Source organism: Balaenoptera ricei, chromosome 7 (assembly GCF_028023285.1).
Source record: "Balaenoptera ricei isolate mBalRic1 chromosome 7, mBalRic1.hap2, whole genome shotgun sequence".
Taxonomy (NCBI): Eukaryota; Metazoa; Chordata; class Mammalia; order Artiodactyla; family Balaenopteridae; genus Balaenoptera; species Balaenoptera ricei.
The window spans coordinates 41,596,091-41,620,982 of record NC_082645.1 but is presented as its reverse complement, the minus strand read 5'-3'; positions in this window follow the sequence as shown (position 1 = coordinate 41,620,982).

Genomic DNA, 24,892 nt, shown 5'->3' with positions numbered 1-24,892 from the left:
CTGTCCAAGTACACTTCTCTGTAGAATGTTGCTAGAATGGGGACTGTGTGTACCCATGGATCCTCTGCCTGTCATTTCTAGGTGGCACCAAGTGACATTTCCTAGTAAACATTTTGTAGGACAATGGCTATTAAATAGAGAAACCTGAAATCAAACTCAGGTCCGTGTGTGGCACCAAAGCTCCTAAAGCTGTGTTATAACCCATAATTTCTACAACTCTTGTGGATTAAGTGAGATATAATATGAAATACTTTAGTGCCTGACAGAAATTTTCCTTAGTTTAAAAGTAACTATTATTATTCTAGCTTCATAGTATAACTACAAAATCAGTATTGCTAGATATTGTTTTAATACAAATTAAACAATAGAATTTTATGAAAAGTGCCAGCTTTTCTGTGCCCTGTTTTTGGTATTGCCAAGAATGCTAAAGGAAGAAAGAGCAGTTTTTCATAAAGTTAATTATCTGGGGAACCTGTGCAGGACTATTGTGAAAGGAGTAAATAAACTTTTATATTCATTTGCGCTCACTTTGATGGGCTTGTTGTCTTAATAGGGTTCCTCTGGAAAAAGGATGAGGATGGAGTTTGTTTGGCACGTGATAGGGGAGAAAAGTGGTCTCCGTCAAATGAAGTCTTGGGATACCTGGACTTTGACCAAATTGGAATTGCCAGGGGGACTCCTGCCTGGAGGCAGGAAAAGGGCACATGGCTCTTGTTCGGTACAGTTGCTTGGCCAGCTGTGGATGTGGGAGGTGAAACTAACCTAGAAAGGAGAAAACAGTCAGGACAGGCGCGGCACCAAGTGGCTGCCAATCAGAGAGCAATTTTCATGGGAGTCACTGCTGCTGACTGAGCAGTGAGATATTTTAGCTACATGGAAACTCAGCTTTTTAGAGTAGGAAGAGCAGAGGGATCTGTCCTGACCTTGTGCCTTCACTCACAAGGAGACTTAAAACTAAAAAAATTAACGAACAGAAACCTCAGTTGAATAGAGTAGGGAGACCAGAAGAGGGCACTCTCATGCCCTGTGAAGATAGCAGAGCCCAACAGGAAGAAGACACTCCTTTTTCTTCCTGGTAAGAACTCAGCCAACAAAAGCCACAGACTCTTTGTTAACTGTAGCCCTCTCAACTTCCCTTTCCCCTTTACAAAAGAGTTTTCCTTGCCATTTTTGCTGGGAGCATGCATGTAGCTCACCATGGTTGCAAACCCTGAATTCCAATTCTTTGGTGATTCTGAATAAACCCATTTTTGCTGGAGAAGTAACTGGCAGTCTATTTGTTTTAGGTCAACAAAACAAATCAATCTAATGAAAGCTATGGGAAACTGAACATTATGAGTGCAGTTAATGCCACTGAATATGGCATTAAAATGGTTTAAGTGGCAAATTTTATTTTATATCTTTAAAAAATATATTTTAAAAATTGCATTAATTTAAACATTAAAAAACATTAACAATGCAAGAGATCAAAAACCATTGAATTGTACACTTTATTTTTTAACTTTTTATTTTATTTTATTTTTTATAAATTTATTTATTTTATTTATTTTTGTCTGTATTAGGTCTTCGTTGCTGCGCATGGGCTTTCTCTAGTTGCGGTGAGTGGGGCTACTCTTCGTTGCAGTACGTGGGCTTCTCATTGCAGTGGCTTCTCTTGTTGCGGAGCACAGGCTCTAGGCGCACAGGCTCAGTAGTTGTGGTGCATGGGCTTCAGTAGTTGTGGCTCGTGGGCTCTAGAGTGCAGGCTCAGTAGTTGTGCCCATGGGCTTAGTTGCTCTGCGGCATGTGGGATCTTCCCGGACCAGAGGTTGAACCCGTGTTCCCTGCATTGGCAGACGGATTCTTAACCACTGTGCAAGCAGGGAAGTCCCGAGTTGTACACTTTAAATGGGTGAATTATATGGTATGTGAATTATATCTCAATAAAGCTGTTAAAAAGAGTTATGGAGAGCATTTTGTTTCTACAATTATAGGTTAGTTTTCCAAAGGGTGTGTCACATAGGCTGTCCAGTAAACACCAAGAACTGATGTAACAGTAATCATATAAATCTCAAGATTGTAGGTAGCTATGCAAACACAGATGAATACTTCGTTTTGAGTATTTTTGACAATGTAATCAGTTGAAGGAGAAAAAAAATGATCGATTGAAACACAGAGCATATGTGTTTATTATGAGATCCTCATTTTCTTGTTCCTTAATAACCAACTACTGTGCGTTACTCTGTACCCAGCCTAACAAAGCTGTGCTTGTAAAAAAAAAATCTCATCAATACAGAATCTGACAGGATCAGACAATAGACTTTTGCTAATTAATATTTAATGGGCCTATGGATTTTTCTCAGCAGCTGGAGTGCTAAATAATAGTCAATTAGCAAATGTGTTAATTAGCTCTAATTACACAGCACATGAGCTTCTCTGAGCACTTTTCCTTTATAGATTTACACACGAATGTTCCACCACTCTTCTTGAACACACCAGGCAGCTAATTAATTGATAAGTAATAATTCATTCTTCTCTCTGAAACATGTATTTAAAATGAAATCCAGAAGGTGGAGTCAAGATGGTGGTGTGGGAAGACACAGAGTTGGCTTCTCCCCACAACTAGGGTGCCTGCCAGCCCCTGGTGGGGGACTCTGACGCCCAAGGAGATGGGAGGAACCCCCAAGTGAACCGGTAGGACGTGGGGGGACTGAAGGGGGAGGAGGAGTGGAGGCCAGACAGGATGGTTGCCCTGAGGCTGGGGAGATCAGGAGAGGCAGGCAGGAGGGACTCTCTGGGAAGAGCGGGAGAGGAGCAGAGGGTAATTGCCTTGTCCACTCTGGCCAGGGAACCTGCTGAGCTCCCAGGCCGGTCCCCTGCCCTCCAAGCCTCCCTCCCCCGCATTGGTCCGGGGGACATAGGAGGGAGGCTGGGGTGATCAAGAGAGGCAGGTGGGAGGGGCCCTTCCAGACCAGAGGAGCAGGAGAGGAGAGGAGGGCATTTGCCCCACCCATTCGAGCCCAGGAGGCCTGCTGGGCTCCCAGGTGAGGTCCCCTGCCCTCTGAGACCAGGGGTGGGGGGCACGCCTGGGCCCCTTCTGTTCCTTGAGCCTAAGCTCCACCCCCCACAGCCCCCAGGGCCTTTTCCAGCCCTGTGGGTCCTGAGCGTTGGCCCCACCCACCGCCCAAACTTCACCATTGCTTATGCCCTACCCTCCACAGCCAAAGCCTTTTCCCCATTTTTTTCTTTTCTTTTTATTCCTCTTTTCCCTCCTCCTCTTTTTTACTATTGTGGTACTGTTGTACCTTCCAGTTATTGACTCATCTATGTTTTTATTTTTATATTCTTTCTAATATATCTTAGTTTCCTAGTCTAATTTTACTTTTTACTTTGTTATTGTTCTCTTTTTTTTTTGCTGCCCCACATGGCTTGTGGGATCTTGGTTCACGAGCCGGGGGTTGGGCCGAAGCTCCTGCCATGGGAGCTCCAAGTCTGAACCACTGGACTAACAGAGAACCTCAGACCAGACCCCAGGGAATATTCATGGGAGTGAGGTCTCACGGAGTGCCTCATCTCAGCACCAAGACACAGCTCTACCCAATAGCCTACAAACTCCAGTGTTGGAAGCCTCAGGCCAAACAACCAGTAAAACAGGAACGTAATTCCACTCATTAAAAAAAAAAAAAGAGACGGCAAAAAATATGTCAGAGATGAAGGAGCAAGGTAAAAACCTACAACACCAAATAAATGAAGAGGAAATAGGCAATCTACCTGAAAAAGAATTCAGAGTAATGAGAGTAAAGGTGATCCAGAATCTCGGATATAGAATGGAAGCATGGATTGAGAAAATAGAAGAAATGTTTAACAAAGATCTAGAAGAACTAAAGAACAAACAAACAGAGATGAACAACACAGTAACTGAAATGAAAAATACACTAGAAAGAATCAATAACAGAATAACTGAGGCAGAAGAACAAATAAGTGAGCTGGAAGACAAAATGGTGGAAATAACTGCCAAGGAGTAGAATAAAGAAAAAAGAATGAAAAGAATTGAAGACAATCTCAGAGACCTCTGGGACAACACTAAATGCACCAACATTCGAATTATAGGGGTCCCAGAAGGAGAAGAGAAAAAGAAAGGGTCTGAGGAAATATTTGAAGAGATTATAGTTGAAAACTTCCCTAACATGGGAAAGGAAATAGTCACCCAAGTCCAGGAAGCACAGAGAGTCCCATACAGGATAAACCCTAGGAAAAACACACCAAGACACATATTAATTAAACTAACAAAAGTTAAATTCAAAGAAAAAATATTAAAAGCAGCAAGGGAAAAACAAAAAATAACATACAATGGAATCCGCATAAGGTTATCAGCTGATTTTTCAGCAGAAACTCTGCAGGCCAGAAGGGAGTGGCAGGATATACTTAAAGTGATGAAAGAGAAAAACCTACAACCAAGATTACCCAGCAAGGATCTCATTCAGATTCGATGGAGAAGTCAAAAGCTTTTCAGGCAAGCCAAAGCTAAGAGAATTCAGCACCACCAAACCAGCTTTACAAGAAATGCTAAACAAACTTCTCTAAATGGGAAACACAAGAGAAGAAAAAAACCCACAAAAACAAATGCAAAGTAATTAAGAAAATGGTAATAGGAACATACATATCGATAATAACTTTGAATGTAAATGGATTAAATGCCCCAACCAAAAGACACAGACTGGCTGAATGGATACAAAAACAAGACCTATATATATGCTGTCTACGTGAGAACCACTTCAGACCTAGGGACACATACAGACTGAAAGTGAAGGTATGGAAAAAGATATTCCATGCAAATGGAAATCAAAAGAAAGGTGGAGTAGCAATACTTGTATCAGATAAAATAGACTTTAAAATAGAGACTGTTACAAGAGATAAGGAGGGACACTACATAATGATTGAAGGATCAATCAAAGAAGATATAACAATTATAAGTGTTTATGCACCCAACATAGGAGCACCTCAATACATAAGGCAAATGCTAACAACCATGAAATGAGAAATCGACAGTAACACAATAATAGTAGGGGACTTTAACACCCTACTTACACCAATGGACAGATCATCCAAACAGAAATAAATAAGGAAACACAAGCTTTAAATGACACAATACACCAGATAGATTTAATTGACATTTATAGAACATTCCACCCAAAAGTGGCAGAATACATTTTCTTCTCAAGTGCACATGGAAGGTTCTCCAGGATAGATTACATCTTGTGCACAAATCAAGCCTCAGAAAATTTAAGAAAATTGAAATCGTATCAAGCATCTTTTCTGACCACAACGCTATGAGATTGGAAATCAATTGCAGGAAAAAAACTGTAAAAACCCAAAAATACATGGAAATGGTATCAGATTGGAAATCAATTACAGGAAAAAAACTGTAAAAAAACACAAATACCTGGAGGCTAAACAGTGCACTACCAAATAACCAAGAGATCACTGAAGAAATCAAAGAAGAAATAAGAAAGTACATAGAAACAAATGACAATGAAAACACGACGACCAAAACCTATGGGACACAACAAAAGCAGTTCTAAGAGGGAAGTTTATAGCAATTCAATCTCACCTTAGAAAACAAGAAAAATCTCAAATAAACAATCTAACCCTACACTTAAAACAACTAGGGAAAGAAGAACAAAGAAAACCTAAAGTCAGTAGAAGGAAAGAAATCATAAAGATCAGAGCAGAAATAAATGAAATAGAAACAAAGAAAACAATAGCAAAGATCAATAAAACTAAAAGCTTGTTCTTTGAGAAGATAAAAAAAATTGATAAACCCTTAGCCAGACTCATCAAGAAAAAAAAGGAGAGGATACAAATCAATAAAATTAGAAATGAAAGAGGAGAAATCACAACTGACATGGCAGAAATACAAAGGATTATATAAGAGACTACTACAAACAAGTATATGCCAATAAAATGGACAACCACGAAGAAATGAACAAATTCTTGGAAAGGTACAATTTTCCAAGACTGAATCAGGTAGAATTAGAAAACATAGACAGACCTATCACAAGTAATGAAATCGAAACCGTAATTAAAAATCTTCCAGCAAACAAAAGCCCAGGACCAGATGACTTCACAGGTGAATTCTATCAAACATTTAGAGAAGAGCTAACACCCATCCTTCTCAAACTCTTCCAAAAAATTGCAGAGGGAGAACTACTCCCAAATTCATTCTACGAAACCACCATCCCCCAGATACCAAAACCAGAAAAAGATATCACAAAAAAAAAATTATAGACCAATATCACTAATGAATATAGATGCAAAAATCCTCAACAAAATACTAGCAAACAGAATCCAACAGCACATTAAAAGGATCATACAGCATGATCAAGTGGGATTTATCCCAGGGATGCAAGGATTGTTCAATATATGCAAATCAATCAATGTGATACACCACATTAACAAATTAAGGAATAAAAGCCATATGATCATCTCAATAGATGCAGAAAAAGCTTTTGACAAAATTCAACACCATTTATGATAAAAACTCTCCAGAAAGTGGGCATAGAGGGATCCTACCTCAACATATTAAAGGTCATATATGACAAACCCACAGCAAGCATCATACTCAATAGTGAAAAACTGAAAGCCTTTCCACTAAGATCAGGAACAAGACAAGGATGTCTGCTCTCGCCACTCTTATTCAACATAGTTTTTGAAGTCCTAGCCACAGCAATCAGAGAAGAAAAAGAAATAAAAGGAATAAACATTGGATAAGAAGAAGTAAAAATGTCACTGTTTGCCGATGACATGGTACCATACATAGAAAATCCTAAAGATGCCACCAGAAAACTACTAGAACTAATCAATGAATTTGGTAAAGTTGCAGGATACAAAATTAACGCACAGAAATCTCTGACATTCCTATACACCAACAACAAAAAATCTGAAAGAGAAATTAAGAGAAACACTCCCATTTACCATTGCAACAAAAAGAATAAAATACCTAGGAGTAAGTGCTTGTGACTTGAGGGCTCCTGGCCCCCACAGTATCACTGGCCAGCTCACATTCTGTTCAGGGGTGTCTCTGTTACCTCGTGGTACTTCTACAGGGCCGAGACAGCCTGTGCAAACTGGGAGGCAGCCCCTTCTGTCTGAGTCCTCGTGGGGACTGAGGCTGGCTCTCCAGCGTGGTGATATTTTGGTACTGCACCCTTGCGTTGGCTTTCCCACCTTCCCTGTTTCACTCTCCCTCGGCTCCAACTCCTGTTCCCCAGGATCACTACCTGCACTCAAGGCTAGGTTTTTTGGGGGAACCTAGGCTGTAACAGATCCATCCCAGAAGTCAAATTGAACCAATGGCTGAAAACACAGGCAGGAGTGAGGAGTCAGGGAATGCAGACTTCCAGATTACAAGAAATGGCAGGGAGATAGAAACCAGCCAAGTAGTGCATGTTGTGCAGCCGGTACCCTGGGCCTGAAGGAACGAAGGAATGCAGACATCTAGGGTGGTCTTGTGCGGTCCTTTCAGTCTCTGAGATGGGGAGCTCACAGCGGCTGCTTGAGTGAGAGCAAAGCCTGTGGCTGGAAAATTCCACAGAGACATTATTTAGTCTATCCACCTGGCAGGGTCTTTCCATTGCCAAAGGAAAGGGAAATGCAGTGTTTACCTGTGTAGCTTCACCCTGAGTGGGGAAAAGGCTTGGGTCAAAAGAGAGGAAACTTAAAAATGAGAGAACACCTTTGCTTTTCTTCCTTGTTCTCTATGCACAAGTATAAATACTACCCAAGTGGCACTGCAAGCAGGACGTGACTGCTGTTTCAGTCCTGAATTAGTTTTCTATTGCTGCCGTAACAAATTACCACAAACTTAGTGGCTTAAAACAACACAAAATTTATTATCTTACAGCTCTGTAGGTCAGAAGTCTAACATGGGTCTCACTAAACTACAGCAGAGTTTCTAACTTTCAGCAGAGCTACACTTGTTTCTGGAAGCTCTATGGGAGAATTTGTTTTCTTGACTTTTCCAGCTTCTAGCAGCTTCCTGCTTTCCTTAGTTTGTGTTCTCTTTTCTTCCTCCTCAGTTTCAGCAACGGCAGGCTGAGTCCTTCTCATATCACACCACTCAGACCTCCTCTGCCTCCCTCTTCCATTTTTAAGGACCCTTGTAATTACATTGGGCCCACCCGGATAACTGAAGATAATTTCCCTATTTTAAGGTCAGCTGATTAACAACCTTATTTCCATCAACAGCCTTAATTCCCATTTGCCATGTGACATAATACATTCACAGGTTCTGGGGAGTAGGATGTGGACATCCTTGGAGCAGTCATTATTCTGCCTACCACAAGTCCTTTCTGAAATCTAAGTTATAGACTCAAAATTTCCCCTACCTAGAAAGTCCTCAACCTGGCATTAAGAGGGTCTGACTTCTCCTTCAAGGTTCAACTCAAATATCTTCCATTTAAATCTTATCTTGAACACAGACAGGTAGAAATAATTACACTGCCCCTAAAATATTGTATATATCCCTTTAATAGAGCACTTAAATAAATACACAGGTACTTTATATACTGCAACTGTTCTCTGCTCTCTTAATGTATTACAGCCTAAGGGAAGAGAATTGTTATAATTATGTTTGTATCTCTAGTTCGCAGGTGAAGACGCATAGGATGGTCAATTTCACAACTATTTTTTGAACTACATGATAATGGAAATTCAAGGAAAGACCGTGTAATGAATCTATCGTATTAACACTAGTTAAATGGAGCACAGGCTACTGGATGATGTGCAGTAGTTCAACAGCAGACTGCAGAGAAATTGAAATAGAGACATTTATTACTCACAGGTCCTGGAGGAAGTACCCAGCACATTGTGTGGGGTCACATGCGGAGTTCAAGGCGGAGTGCAGAGAGAGAGAGACATAGGACCTGGGGCACATGCCTCTATAAGGTTCCATGAGTGGAGTGCTTTGGGGTTCCTGTGCTAAGGCTGGATTGATCAATTCAAACCAAGAGTTGAGTTGTGGTGAACTCCACGAGTGTCTTATCTAAGGGGTACATAATGGGAAGTTGCTGGGAGGTGGAGGAAAGTGTGGTCGCAAGGGCTGTTGGGAAAGTCATATCAGGGACTTACATTTGCTTGTAACTCTCTGTGTTGTTATCTAGAGCATGTGCTTACATGAGGGGTAGTGTCAATTTAAGGACCTTGCAGGCCACTTGGCCAAATAAAATGGATGCCAAGGCAGCAATACTATGGAGTCGCTTAGCTAAACTCTTGACACACCCTCATCTCCAGACCTAAAGCTTCTTTATGGGAAGGACTGTGTTTTTCCCATCTTCCAATCTATTTAAACACCGAGCATAATGCCTCCTGAATAGGTTAGCCAGAGTGCTTTTGCCAGTGGCTCCTGGTGGAATGCAAGGAAATATTTTTGATCTTTTAAGCTTCATGTTTCTCACCTGTAAAATGAAGATGTTGTTTCTCTAGATGTCTTTTAGTGTTCCTGCCACTCTAACATTCAGTGACTTAATTAAATATTGAACCTAGTAGAAGTGAACTATATTTCAATCCAATCAAGAAATATTGAACTTATGTCTTACATTGACATTTGAAAGTTTCCTACAAACCACTCCTGGAACTAAATTTATCCTCGTTTAATTGAGGAATCATAGAATTGCAGAAGGGCTGTATATTTCTCATGTGAACAATTAGTTATTGGAAGCCAGACTTCCTACCCTCAGCATAAACTGTTCCTCTGAATCAGCTTGGGCAAGTAAGCAGCCAATGCAAAGTAAAGGAATGCTCAGTGTGGGTGAGACTCTTCACTGAAAGCTCCTCAGATGGGGAAGTCTAGAGGATGGGAAATGTGTGGATTGGCAGAGAAGAGGGTAGAGATAGTCCATGAACTTATAGCAGTAGTTTCCCATTCTTTCTTGCTTCGCCTGCAGAAAAGGGAATTGGGATGGTGATATCTCTGCTGGTGAGACGTTTTAGTGACCAGACTAAGAGAACTTCAAGTATATAGACTAGTTGATGATACCTTTTCTATTTCTATTCCTGATATGGGGAAGAGAAAAGGAGATAAAGCAAACAATCTAAAATCTCAAAAGAAAACTGTATGTGAGGGCAAATTACTCTATTTTTTAATAAGATGACTATCATTGAGATTATGAATCCCATCATAGAAAAGTTATGACCCTATTAGACACAGGATTTCATTGCTGTTTGTGTCCCTGTCACACATAGACAAGCATCATGGTGTAACCAGAGTTACTTGAATTCATCTTCACTGTATTTGAGACAGCAGGGATAGGGGAGAGGGCAAGCCTTGAAAGATTTCAATAATCAGGCTCAGTTAAAACTAGTGGTCTGTATATATGTGATTATTTTAAGTTGCTGATCTCTTAATTTCAAATACATTTTTTAAAACCCTGCATTTGTACTCTCCTCCCCTCACGATTACTGCTTTCAATATCATATTTTACAGCTAATTGTTTTGTGTATCCCTTGACTGCTTATTGTGGATAAAGATGATTTTACTACTTTTGTCTTTTCACGTCTCTACTAGCTTTGTGTGTGGATGATTTCCTACATTTACTATATGTTTGCCTTTGCCAGTGAGCTTTTTCATTTTGTAATTTTCTTGTTTATAGTTGGGGCCTTTTCTTTTTCACCTAGAGAAGTTCCTTTAACATTTGTTGTAAAGCTGGATTGGTGGTGCTGAACTCTTTTAGCTTTTGCTTATCTATAAAGCTTTTGATTTCTCCATCAAATCTGAATGAGGGCCTTGCTGGGTAGAATATTCTTAGTTGTAAGTTTTCCCCTTTCATCACTTTAAATATCAATATATTGTACCACTCCCTTCTGACCTGCAGAATTTCTGCTGAAAAATCAGCTGATAGCCTTATGGGAATTCCCTTATATGTTATTTGTTGCTTTTCCCTTGCTGCTTTCAAAATTGTCTCTTTATCTTTAATTTTTGTCATTTTAATTACAATGTGTCTTGGTGTGTTCCTCTTTGGATTAGTCCTGTATGGGATTCTCTGCACTTCCTGGAATTGGGTGACTGTTTCCTTTCCCAGGTTAGGGAAGCTTTCAGCTATTATGTCTTCAAATATGTTCTCAGGCCCTTTCCCTCTCTCTTCTCCTTCTGGGACCCCTATAAAGTGAACATTAGTAAGTTTGATATTGTCCCAGAGGTCTCTTAAACTGTCCTCATTTCTTTTCATTCTTTTTTCTTTTTTATGTTCAGCGGCAGTGATTTCCACTACTCTGTCTTCCAGCTCACTGATTCATTCGTTCCTCTGTGTCATTTAGTCTACTATTGATTCCTTCTAGTGTATTTTTCATTGCAGTTATTGTTTTCTTCATCTCTGTTTGGTTGTTCTTTATATTTTCTAACTCTTTGTTAAAAACTTCTAACTTCTCACTCTGCATCCATTCTCCTCCCGAGTTCTTTGATTATCTCTATGATCATTACTCTAAACTCTTTCTCTGGTAGACTGCCTATCTCCACTTCACTTAGTTCTTCTGGGATTTTATCTTGTTCCTTTGTCTGGAACATGTTCCTCTGCCACCTCATTTTGTCTAAGTTGCTATTTGTATTTTTATGTATGTAGTAGGTTAGTTATATTTCTCGACCTTGGAGAAGTGGCCTTCTGTAGGAGATGTCCTGTGCATCCCAGTAGTGTACTCCCCTCTCATCACCCAAGCTCTATGCTCTAGGGACTCCCCCTAAGAGGGCTGCATGGGTCCTTCTGTTGTGGCAGGTTGACTGTGGGTGGTCTGGTAGGCTTGGTTGGCCCTTGGCCTGGTTGGTTGCCAAGCCCTGCCTTGTGCAGATGCTGCTGGTTGCTGGTTAGTGGGGCCTGGTCACTAGAGAAACTGGGAGTCTCTGACAGTGGGACAGTGCAGTGAACAGATTGGGAAGTGTTCCTGCTTTAATGTTGTACATTCTTTTTGATCATATCCTTCAGGGTATAATCTTGGACTAAAATAAGTGGGGTAAGTAGCAGCTATAAATGTGTTTTAAGGATTACCGAAATGTCCACTTTATGTTCTCAGTATAAAAATTCTTACCCTTTAGGCTATGTCATTAAAACTCCTTGTAAGCTGAAATTAAAAAAGAGAAAAGGAAAAAAAAAAAAAACCTTCTTAAGAAAAACACATTCTTAAGGAAGAATTTATATAAAATAAATTAGTTTAATAGGTTTCTTTTTATTTAATAAGCAATATACATCATTTATTATGTGTTAGGCACTGTTCTAAGTGCTTTATAATATTATTTACTTAGCTTTATTATCTATTTTAACTATAAGAGAATAATTTACAGAGTTAGGAAAAAATTCATTGTGATTATTAGGAAATAAAGGATAAGTAATGGTATCTGCCAGAGCAATAAAAGGCCTAGTGGGTCACTGAAATGGGAGGAACTAAAGTGAAGGACGAAGAGGGAGTCAGGATGAAGGAAAAATACCTAAAACACATTTCCATTTGCTTCACCGTGTGGCCAAGAGGTCAACCTCGGGTTCTCTCCAGGTTGTAACTGACAGGTTGAAATAGAGAAGAAGCCATACAAACTGTTTTGGAATAGGGAAAGAAACCCAAAATGCATCTCAGCAAACCCCCAAGGTGTCTTTTAGGCATTACCAAAAGAGACCCCTGGGTACCGTGTTCTAACTTAGCACTAGCAAAACAGCCACATCCACAGTGAGTTGTAAAACAGCAGAATGTCTAATGCATTCACCAAAGTCATTACTAAAAATAATTAAATGGATTGTTGGTCTCAGGGATTTCAAAAGAGAAGGAGATGCTTGCCTGAGCCATCCATACATTTCCTAGAGGAAGGACAAAAAAACTATGAATAAAATTAGGGCTGTGCTACAATAGGTGATCAAGCAATTAGCATACATGAAAAGAGCACAGATACGAGCCACAGCGAGGCGACATCACAATCCATTTTCCATGATTGATTTCTTAGATTCCATATTTCAATAATATCGATATGTGCTTTCGTAGCTCTAAAATATGAGGCTTGTAAAACCCCCTTCTGAATTAAATTATTGAGGAAATCATCATTTTGTTCATGAGCAGAGTGACTACTGTGGTGACAGTTTTTGGTTGTATTATGGGTAAACAAAATTATTTTGAACAGTTCGTTTGGTAGTTTATAGGTTTCAGGGTGATGAGAGAGGTTTAAGTATAAATCAATAAAAGCAGAATTATCTTCTGACAGTTCAGCAGGGTATTGGGGAGAGATATATGTGAAGTTTGGAATCCTAGGTCCTGGTCCTAGCTTTCCTCTTGTGTGACCTGGGTAAATCGTTTAGTTTTACCAGTCCTTAGTTTTCACAGCTATAAAACGAGATTGTTAGATCAGATAAGAAAAGTGATAGTAATGAATATCTTTTGAGTACTCAGTATTTGTCAGAAATATTCTAGGTATTTCATACATATTGACTCCTTATGGCCTTAGAACGGCCCTACGAGACAGGTACAGATGTCAGCCCCACGTTACAACTGAGAAATCGAGGCACAGTGAGGTCACTGGCTGATGTCCAGCAGTGACAGGTCCAGCACCTGGAAGGCAGTCTCATTACTGAGCTTGAGTAATGGCCACTATGAAATACTGACTAACAAGCTGTTGGAGCCCAGAGCAGGTGGCCCCAAAATATGCCTCAATGGCATATTGATTATTTTGAATTAAATTCCTTAAGAAAAAGCCAGTGCAAGAGGGTGTTGACCCTCCTCTCTGTCTCTCTGAAAGTAGGAAGAAAAAAAAAAATCTCCCATGTGAAAGGTGCCCTCCCTGTACCAGGAGGTAGAAAGACATCCTTATCACCAGAGACAGGGAATTCAGGGCCTGGGAAGCCTGTAAAAACAAACCTTGTTACTTCTTTACGAATTTGCTACCCAAGCCCAAACGTTGCTTAAATTCCTTACTAGTTAAGCACCCAAACCTGTTTCTAACGTTTCTTTGTCTAAAAAGTGTGAAAGCTGCTTGTTTTGGCCAGTTCTGAGGTCCCATTTCTATGAGACCTTTCTGTTCAGGGATTAAACTTGTTTCTTTTCTTCAGTTAATCTGTCTTGTGACAATTTTATTATAAATTCAGGCACAGATCTCGTGAGGTTTAGAGGGAGAAATTTCCCCCTCCCTGACAAACCAAAGTATTTTTCATGTCCTATATAGCTTTGCAATTCTGATTCTATAGTTCTCTTTCAAAGATACACTTTCTAGAAGAATGTGTTTTTAAATTCTTTATGAAGTGATTTTTTCTGAATGAGAGTAAGCAGAGTAATTTAGTTAGAATGCCAGATTTTTTTTTTTTTTCCCTCCGCCAAAATTGATGCAGATTGACACTTCCAGGCCGCTGATGTTGATTCTATGTGTGTATGTAGTAGGTGGTGGTACTTGGGGAGATAGGCTATTGTTTTACGATTGGCAAAACTCTAACCCAGTAATTTCAGAAAAAGTTTGGAATACAGCAAAGAGCATATAGAAACTCTGGAGTCCATGCTAGCTATTCTGTAAATAATTCGCAGGGCCTATTTGGAATGCACCCTGTCCACTGACATTTTCGTAAACACCAATCACTCTGAATCTGCTGTAGCAAATAATGCAATATTCACTAGAAAATTTTTGTTTAAACTTTTTCTGGGTAAATATGTCTCAGAGTTTCTCAAACTTTAGCTTGTATAAATATCGCACAGGTATATTCACCTTAGAGAGGAAGTGTTAACTCTAGTCAGTTTCTTTTTGAAATAAGCATTTCCATTATAGCAATAATAGTAATATTTAGAATTTATCTTGTTTTTATTATGCATCAGACATTTAACTTTGGTCATTTAATCCTCAGAGTAACCCTATACAATAGGTACTATTATTGTGTCCATTGTACAGAGGAGGAAACCAAAGACTGGGAGACTGTGGAGGATAATTGAGAGTAATTCTTACTCAAAGTCACACAGCAAGTAAGTTCTGGAGTCACAGCTGGCAGGTATCTACTTTATCTTATGTGCGTCTCTCCCCTCCATTTTCCTCCTCTCCTCTCCTTTCCTTCCTTCCTTTACACTCTCTCTCTCTCTCTGTCTCATAGGAGATGATAAAGTTTTCCTCAACCTTATTAGGGTCCCTTGCTGGGTCTGAAGGTTAAACTGACAAAGACAGATTATAGCAGGATAAAAGCATACAAATTTATTTAATATGAGTTTTACATGACATGAAGTCTTCATAAGGAAATGAAGACCCACAGAAACTGTTAGACTTGAGTATTTTATGCTGGATTTGATGAAGAGAGGACAGTCGTGAAGGAATACGACAGGTTAAGGAGTATGAGGTAATCGTAGCAAACTGGGAAAGACTTAGCAAGACCTCTCTGTTAGGATTCTTCTTGGCATCCCTTTGTCTTCAGAGATAAGGATGCTTGTTTCTTCCAGATATTGGGAGGGCACCTCTCCCAGAAGAGTTTTATGACCTGTTTCAGGGAAGAAGGGTAAGGATGGGGAGGATGTCAAAATAACCACCTTCTGCTGCTGTTTTCTCAAACTCCTTTATTAGTGTAAGACATTCAATATGTCAAAGTGTCATATTTTGGTAGTGTGCCCTGAATCCCATTACTTTTTTTCTTTCTTTTGCCACCTAGTAATTGGTTTTTATTTTCCCATTTTCTGTACGCCAAGCCTTAAACTTTAAACAAGTGTTTACTACACAGCTTTAGACTACCTTCATGAACACAGAGCAAATTAGCTCCCCAGGGCAGATAGGAACTAGCTCTCTGCCCTATGTCTCTTTCCTCCATCTGTGTTATATCTACAATCATAAATGTCAGAGGTGGGCCTCAGCAGACATTATACAGACGCCAAGGTAAGAGAAGAAAAAAAAGATTGTATCTTGATTTATATGATAGCTTAAGAAAAAAGCACTTAGAAAAAACAGAGAGAAGGTATTCCATTTTTTTCTACCTTTCGCTAAAATGACCATAGCACAAAAATAAAGCCATGTTCTCTGCCCTTTTAAAATTGACCATTTCTCATTAGAGTAATTATTGGAGAATGATTCAATAAAGTTTACATGGTAAATTATCAATCACTAAGATGAGTTTTTAAAATAATTTAACATATGAGAAAATAATTCTTCTACATTAAGTGAAAAAACAGAAGCAAATGTGACAAAGTAAACATCTGAAAGAAAATAACCAACAGTTTACTGTGATTTTCTCAGAGTTGGGATTGCAAGGGAGTTTATTTTTTGTTGTTCTCTATGTTTTCCAAGTTTTCTCTTAATATTTGGGTATTGCTTTTGTAATGAGAAAAAAAGATATATTTTTTAATGGTATAGTTTTCTGTTGATAGAGTGAGATGGCTACTATTTCACCTCCAAACCACTGCCTTTTTAAATCAAAAATGTGTATTGAGCTTGCTTGCAAATCAACCTGGGGTAAAGATTGGTAAGTTCAAGAACAGGGCAACGCACAGTGGATAGGAAAAAGGAGGGGGTGGGGTGGGTGGGCAGGCAGGAACTGAAGAATTCCTCATAGATCATGTCCTTCCTAAGACTAGAAATTTTATGTTCTGTCTTGTTCACCGCTGCATTGCTGGTACCCACCACAGGTGCTCAATAAATGTTTGTGACTCCAATGAGTAGGGAAATAAATAGCAGATTTGATCATATGTGGGTGGACTGCCAGCATTTCTACTTCATAGAAGGACAAGACATTTTTTCATATTACCATATCTCTTAGGAATCTTAAAAACTATAAAATGTCTATAGAATTCTGACTGATTTGACCATGGCACATCATTTTTGGCTACTTACTCAATAAAAACCCCCAAGACTGATTTCTTCTACCTCTCGCCATATTTCTGGGCCTCTTCCTCAGGCATAAGATGGTGGGATCACAGGTAAAGAAAAAAAGTGTAAACAACAGTCTAGACCAAATAATTGGGGGTGGGGGGACTGCCATGCATTATGCGTTTAAGTGACTTTTTGATCATTGACAGTGTGAATCATCTGTATGAGTTAAGCATGCATCACTTTAGAACAATTCACTTTGGGAGTTTCAGAAGGAAAACAAATTGCATTATTTCCAGTGTAAACAGAAAGCAGTAGATAGAAAACCAATAAATCACACCTATATAATTACAGCTGATCCAGAACAGGAATACAAACCCGCCTGCAGCCATGTGCTTTCCCTGGAAAGGAAGATTCAGATTGGTGATGGGCACTGAGTGGTGTTGCTCCAAGCCATTAGAAGGTTGAAATGACATAGTCAATTTCATTGTCATATTACAAGCAGAGCCTCCTAGCTAAGGACAGGCCTAATTGTTTAAACATATCACCATGTGTCAAAATTCCTCATTGATTTCCTACTCATTAAAGCTGTTATGCTTCTTCAAGGCCAGATTGCTGTCTGTGCATACTTGAGTGCTGATGACTAGGGGAACCTGCTTCAGAGTCTATATATAGATTATGCAAAAATCTACATCAGAGTTGATATAAACTAAGTTAAATGAATTGTAGAGAGCAGAATGTAAAGCTAGTACAAGTCATTTCGGTATATTTCTTAGAATGGTATTCTTTGTAGGTCATATGTGGCAATCAACTATCTTATTCTAAATTCTCTTTAAGACATTTATTTTTTTAACTGGCAATACCCTTGAATATGACTAATTTCAAGGTCCTTTTCTCACTGTTATATTTTCTTCTCTGTTTAATCTCATTTTGTATTTTACATTTTTGATAGATTTTACACACACACACACACACACACACACACATTTTATTCTGAAAATAAAAACTTAAAATAAGTCTTAAGCGTTATGTGTGAATTTGCTCATTGATTGACCAGGATTATTTAAAGAAATATATTTTTTATACAACATAGCATATTATTATTTTTTTCAAGAAGAAGACAAACTTTGTTAAAAAAATATACAAATACATTTAAAGACAAACACAAAATTTATTTTGGTCGGGAATTTTAGACATGTTTTCCCTTCACATTTCTTTTCTTTTCCTAAAAAGCTAACAATGCTATTTAAACAGCAAATATTGTTGTCCTTCTGATTTTTTTTTTTTTTTTCATTATACAGTTAATGAACTTAAAAGGCTTCATGATTGGTGATTTTCTATTTGCTTTTGCTATTGTTATTTTTTTGTTTCTTCTTTGACCAACCAAACATGGCTGAAATGTTTGGCAGTAAAATACAATTTCTTGAGCTTGACCCTTTGCATTCTCACCGCAATCAGTTAGGCTTGACTTTGAGCATTCTCTGCAGAGCCATTGATTGAAGTATGATACACTGAACACATCTGAAGATCTAGATTTACATGATACAGATAGGAAATTTTTGTATCTTTCCAGATTTAGAGAACAAATATATATATATATGACTTTGCTTCTTTGTTAGGCCTTTTGTACTTTGCTAAATTTCCCTTATTCTAGTTAGTATCTGTTACTGTTATGAGTTGAAATGTGTCCCCTCTCCCCCAACAAGATATGTTGAAGTCCTAACCCCCCAGTACTCAGAATGTGTCCTTACTTAGAAATAGGGTTGTTATAGATGTAATTAGTTGGTGTTATAAGAAGACAGCCATGTGAAGACAGAAGACACAGGGAACACACGTAACAGTGCAGGCAGAGATTGGAGTTACACAGCTGCAAGCCCAGGAATGCCAAAGATTGTCAGCAACTGCCAGAAGCTAGGAAGAGGCAAGGAAGGATTCCCCAACAGGTTTCAGAGGGAGGATGGCCCTGCCAAAACCTTGATTTTGGACTTCTTAGAGTCCAGAACTGTGAGACAATAAATTTCTATTGCTTTAAGACACTGAGTTTGTGGTATTTTGTTATAGCCACCTGGACGCCTGTTCCAACGGCAGTGCAAATCCAATATTTGTAATCAGTGCATATGCCAGCACTGATTATAAATATTCCTTGACTTTTTGTTTTTAAAGAAATACTGCACAGGATTTCTTATTCTTTTCATTCTAACCTGTCCAAAGGTTCTTTTTCCTCTCAGCCTCTGTCATATTATTTCATTTCCCCATACAACTATATATTACCCAGTTTAAATTCTTCTGGACACTAAAAAACCATAAGGGACCAAAAGATAATTGATCTGATGAAAGAGGCCTACCCAAATCTCTTTAGAAAGACATTTATGGCTGGAAACTCTTAGGATTTCTAGTTTATTATTTCTAGTTTGTGGCTTGAGAAGCACTACTATGCGTCATTGAGTTCTGATGAGGTCCTGACATGGTGATGACCATGATGTAACTTAAGGTAGGGTAAGCTCTCTAGCCAAGTGACTTACCCTTGACCATAGTGATTGGTTTAGGACAGGTATCTGACCTAAATTGGTTAACTCACAGTGAAGCTCAAGACTTCCATGTTTGTTCCATGTTTGCGGGAAGAAAATGAAGCCCCACATGTAGCCTGGATGAGAGCAGCCATCTTGGATCAGGAGCAAGACAGAGGATGAGGCAGACACCATGCAAAACAGAGCCTAGAGATGGAGCGACAACGCTCCTCTGTGACATTGCTGGGTTATTGCATCAACTCTTGATGGAAATCCAGAACTTTCCGAATTTTTCAGTTACTTGAGGGAATTTATTCCTATATTGTTAAAGGTAATTTGAGTTGGGAATTTGCCTTTCTGACAAGTAAAATAAATCCTAATTGATGTAATATAAAAAAATCTATATTTCTCAGCTGTTCAATTAGTTGAATGAGAAAGTTGTTGCTCCCTTGCATTAGGACTCCCAAATATAAATTTAAATTCTTATAATAAACTTTTCCCACAGTGAAGTATCTATACATGAAACTTAGGCTAAGGTTTTTATTAGAAACAAGTAACACTTGAGGAAAAAAGAAGATCTGAGATAATACTTTCATTTCTATTAAGAAAGAGAGCTCAGGTGAGAGATCTGGCAATTAGTTTTTTAGTGTTCAGCGTCTAAACCCACAACTGTTGACTCTCTTGACTTCTGCCACAATGTACACAGTTCCAACGTTTCACTGTTAAGAAGTTATAAGGAAGAAGTGGTGCAAAATTAACCTAGAGGCAATCATTTGTGGCTTATTATACAATCAAAAAAAGGCATAAAATGCATCAATTTTATGAGAGTTACTTGATTCCTGGTGAGGAGAGCTAGGGGATTCAGTTAAGCAGGTGAGTTAAAGGAAGGTATAACTAGGGCTCTCTGAATTAAGTTTTTGAGAGTCCCAAAGTTGTGGTTCTGACTCCTCATCAGGAAAAGAAGCCCCTCCCCCTTCTTCTCCAGTGCAGAAATAAGGCGAGCCTTCGGATTGATGAAATTAATATGTTGCTAGTCTTACTTCTTGGACTTCAGAATTCTTTGGCAACCGGGAGGCACCAAAGTCGCTGATTGGCCCCCCAAACCTGAAGGCTATGGCCCTCAGGATGACAGGAGTCTCACACTACAGAGGAGAGGTCTTCACACGTGCCCCAGTTATTTTACTAACATCGTATACCTTAGGCAACCAGTATGGTAGGAAAACACTTAAACCCCAAAGATGCCTTCAAAAACATTTCCCTGGCTCCAAGTGACTCCATTTGTACTTTCCTTTGTTTTACTGTTTCTTTTTCATCCTTTCCCAGTTATTTAAATAAGATTAAGGCCCAGTCATAAGTTTTGGCTTTCTGTTTGGTCCAGTTTGCTCCAGTCTCCTCTTCTTTTGCCTTTCTTCTTCCCACCAAGCAAGTGCTTCTTAACTTTACTAGCAGTATACCTGCTAAAGTATTTTGCATAATATCTGCCCATGGAATAATGATTAAAGAACAGAGCTCAGCGACTAAAGCATAGCCGTTACATGATAAATGTTAGCTGCTATAATATCACTATTATTAATATTATTGTTATTCTTTTTATTTATGTATTTATTTTTGCTGTGTTGGGTCTTCGTTTCTGTGCGAGGGCTTTCTCTAGTTGCGGCGAGCGGGGGCCACTCTTCATCGCGGTGCGCCGGCCTCTCACTATCGCGGCCTCTCTTATTGCGGAGCACAGGCTCCAGACACGCAGGCTCAGTAGTTGTGGCTCACGGGCCTAGTTGCTCCGCGGCATGTGGGATCTTCCCAGACCAGGGCTCGAACCGGTGTCGCCTGCATTGGCAGGCAGACTCTCAACCACTGCGCCACCAGGGAAGCCCTGTTATTCTTTTTATATCAGCTTTTCACACATTTCAAATGTCACTTCAGGGTTAAAAAATACATATCTAGACAATATCTCTGTTTCTTTATTGTATTCAGAGAATGTTATTTATATTTGTGGGACATTATAAATGCAGGCATGCATCACCTAAATCAGATCCAGGATAACATACATAATAATCTAGATTTATACAATTTTGGTAGGTTTCTTTGAAAAAGCTGTTTCTCTTCTTGAAATTTAGATATAATTTAATGACTTTACTGTGTTCTTTTCAAACAAATTCATCAGCTGTATTAAGGGAAGTTCACTAATGTGGTCCTCGTGACAGCTCCAACAAAAGGTGTTTACTGTGAACTAGTGTCTTTCATAGGCTTTCTGGGCTCAGCAGATGTGACCTGACACAAAACGATTCTACTGTGGTTTTATCCACTAGGATTTGTTTTCATTCCTATGCTAGTCTAATTTTTCATTCAAACAAAGAAATTGGTTTTCCATGCAAATTTCCTGACTATCCTTCGCTCCATTTTTCAAGTTCCACAATTTAGTCACATTATTTTCATTTGCCTCTACCAGTTTTGATTTGTATGTTTATTTTAAGTTAAAAAAAGAACAAACAAACCTTTACTCCCTGATCTTTCCAATAAAACTCTATTTCCAGTATTTAATTACAAAAATAGGTCCATTGTGATAGATTTCAGGTGATTTCTTTCCACTTTTATTTTTAAACTAGGAGAAATTTATTGAAATTCTCAAAATTATCTGGCAATTCAGTCAGATGCTGTAGCTCATCTAAGTGTCTGTACTGGCATCATTAGCTTCTATCTTCTCATCTGCTATAATTGCTGATTGATGATGAAGTTTCTAATCATAGGCATGTGATGGTCCAGCCGGGCTATACGATGCTTAAGGCTAGGCTTATTTTTATCCTACCCTTTAAAACACCACCCCTTGTGAGTTTTCATACACATACACATACACCAGGTGCCAAAATATTGGTTCATTTACTTCACAATTCAACCAACCAATCATGAAATGCCAAACATCAACAATAAAAGTAAAATTTTTGGGTCACCTTGATCAACAGGTTTAGTTAAGGTTTGGTTTCGATGACAAGTGTATGCATATAGACATGTAAGAGTAGTTAATATAAAATTAATAAAAATTGATTAAATTTTATAGAAATTAACTTGAGAAATGTGACATTATGAGCCATATTTTACATAAATGCAACAGAAAATGGGGATTAAACACTAGACTTTGGGTAGGAAAAATAATTATATATTAGTATTAAGAATTTGGGGAACAACTAATATAATTTTCCTGATGTTAATAGAAACATTAAAGTTATGACAACCATCTAGTTAAAACTGAGTTACAGTAATAGACTATTTTTGTGAGCAGTTTGGCAAAACTCACCGGAATCAATGGAGAAAGGTTACCTAAAAACATGTGCTGGCAGATGGTTGCCTAAATGATAACTATTGTTAAAATAAAGCTAATACTGCTGTATTTGGAAAAACATGGGAAACAATGGGTGTACAGTATCTTATTGTAATCAGTGAAAACACAGGAAACATTCACTTAAGTAACCTATTTCAGTTACTCATTAACCACTGAAATTATAGCTAATACTAAGGAGGAAAATGAATACTGTTTTACTAGGAACAATTCATTTAATGTATAATAAGTAAACAGATTATGAACTTATTTCAGGGAAGCCATGTGCTGTGTTTATAACTTGAGCCAAGACTTAACATGAAAACTCATCTAGCAAGTGCCAGAGACCCTTAATAATTGCCACAATAAGTCATCATTTACTGTCTGCCTACCATGTGTGAAACTCTGAAATAGGGACTGTAGCAACGCAAGGAACTGTAAGCCATTATCCCTTCCACGTTTTGGTCTCATTGTAGATATAGGATTTCACATAAGATAAGGTAATGAAACAAATCTAAGCAGCGTGTGCTTAGTAGTGAGTAAATGGTAGTGGCAATGAGCATCATCAAAATGGCAAGGTTGGGGATGTAATTTTTCAGCTCAGCTGGTCTGAGAAAGCATATAAGAGATTGGCTTAGGATTGGGTTGAAAAAGATAGGTAGAATAGATACTGCCTTGAAAAGGAAAAGAAAAGATGAACTTAAGGCAGGCAAGACAGGGATGAGATGAAGAAAAGTGAAGAACATTACAAAAGAAATGCAAAGTACATTTTGGTAGGCAGTTTGGCTTCCTGCCAGTTATCATCCAAGACTGAAGAAATGAGGTGGGGAATACAGATGGAGACCAGATTCTGGGGGGATTTAATTGTAGATATAGGAGCCGTTGAGTAGGGTAGCATTCACCCCCAAAACTGTCGCCAAAGACACTCTCTCATCCTATCCTTTGTCTTTTGTCACTCTACACCCTCAATCTTTGACCCTATACATAGTCTTGTCCAGTCTGTGCAGCGTTCCATGCTTCATACTTCTAGTTCCATGGCTATATATGCTTTGAAACTAGCAGTCAGATTTCATGTTGCTGCACATTTTTTTGGGCAAATCCAAAAGACCAGGTAGATTTTTACCAAGAAGAGTTTTCTGGGAACAGAACCTAGACTTAGATGTCAAAGGTATTACTGAAGAAGCAATCCCAGGAGATTTCACCATATCTCCCCTTGTGCCCCAAACCTTCTGTTCTTAAATTGAATTCCATCAGGTTTTTTCTTTTCCTTCAAGGTCACATCAGCTTATACAATTAACTTAGCTTGGATTCACTCCCAATATCCACCATGAAGTCATTCATTTATGCAAATTTATACACTTAATGCTATGTTGAGAACCATGCCATAGAACCCAAAGAACAAGATAAAAACAAGCTCCCATACAGATCTTGCTTTGAGAAATTGAATATACAAATGGACAATGGCCAGATCATGTATACAAATAGAATTGTGACCTGCTGCCTGTCCAGGAAACCAACCCCCTTATCTACAATAAATGACCCAGGAAGCCAACCTACTGTTAAGTCAGACTTGCAGTAAGCCTGATTGCTATCTCTAATAACAATCCAAGAACCTAAACAATAACTTCTGTAACAATTGGTGCAAAATGGCCAGGACTTGATTAATAACTGACAGCTTCTCTAATTTTTATCCATGCTTCAAACTTAGGACCAACCAGAGAAAGCCAAATATGCATCCCTCACCAATCACAAAGGATGCCCGGCATCTAGTTGGCCTGCCTATAGCTTCCCAAGCCAATAGCTTTCAATAAAGGCATACCTTCAGCCTTCCTTTTTTTCCACCATAAACCTTTCCCACTCCTTTACCTACCTTTGAGTCTCTGCCAAAACACAAGTGGCGGTGGCTGACCCCCTTGTTATATATAGTAAGCGCTGAATATATAGCCTTTGCCTTTATCATTGACTTGGTCTTTGTTTATTTCTATACTTTAATGCAAAAGAGTTGCTCTTGGCAGGCAGTTCAGGCACTGTGGTAGAGGTGGGTTGCAAATCTGGAAAAATCTAGTATGTAATAGTAATATACCATTGTATTCTGTTGTAGGTATACACCACAATACGTAACATTATATTTATCCATTCATCCATCGATGGAGATATAGTTTCCCTCCAACATTTTGACTGTTGTGACTAATGCTGCAGGGCATCTACATATTTAACTTCATAAAGTACTTATGATGGAACCAGCGTCAAGCTTAGGGCTTTATATATTCTGACTTCCCAAAATACCCTGACAACAATCTGCCGATAAGA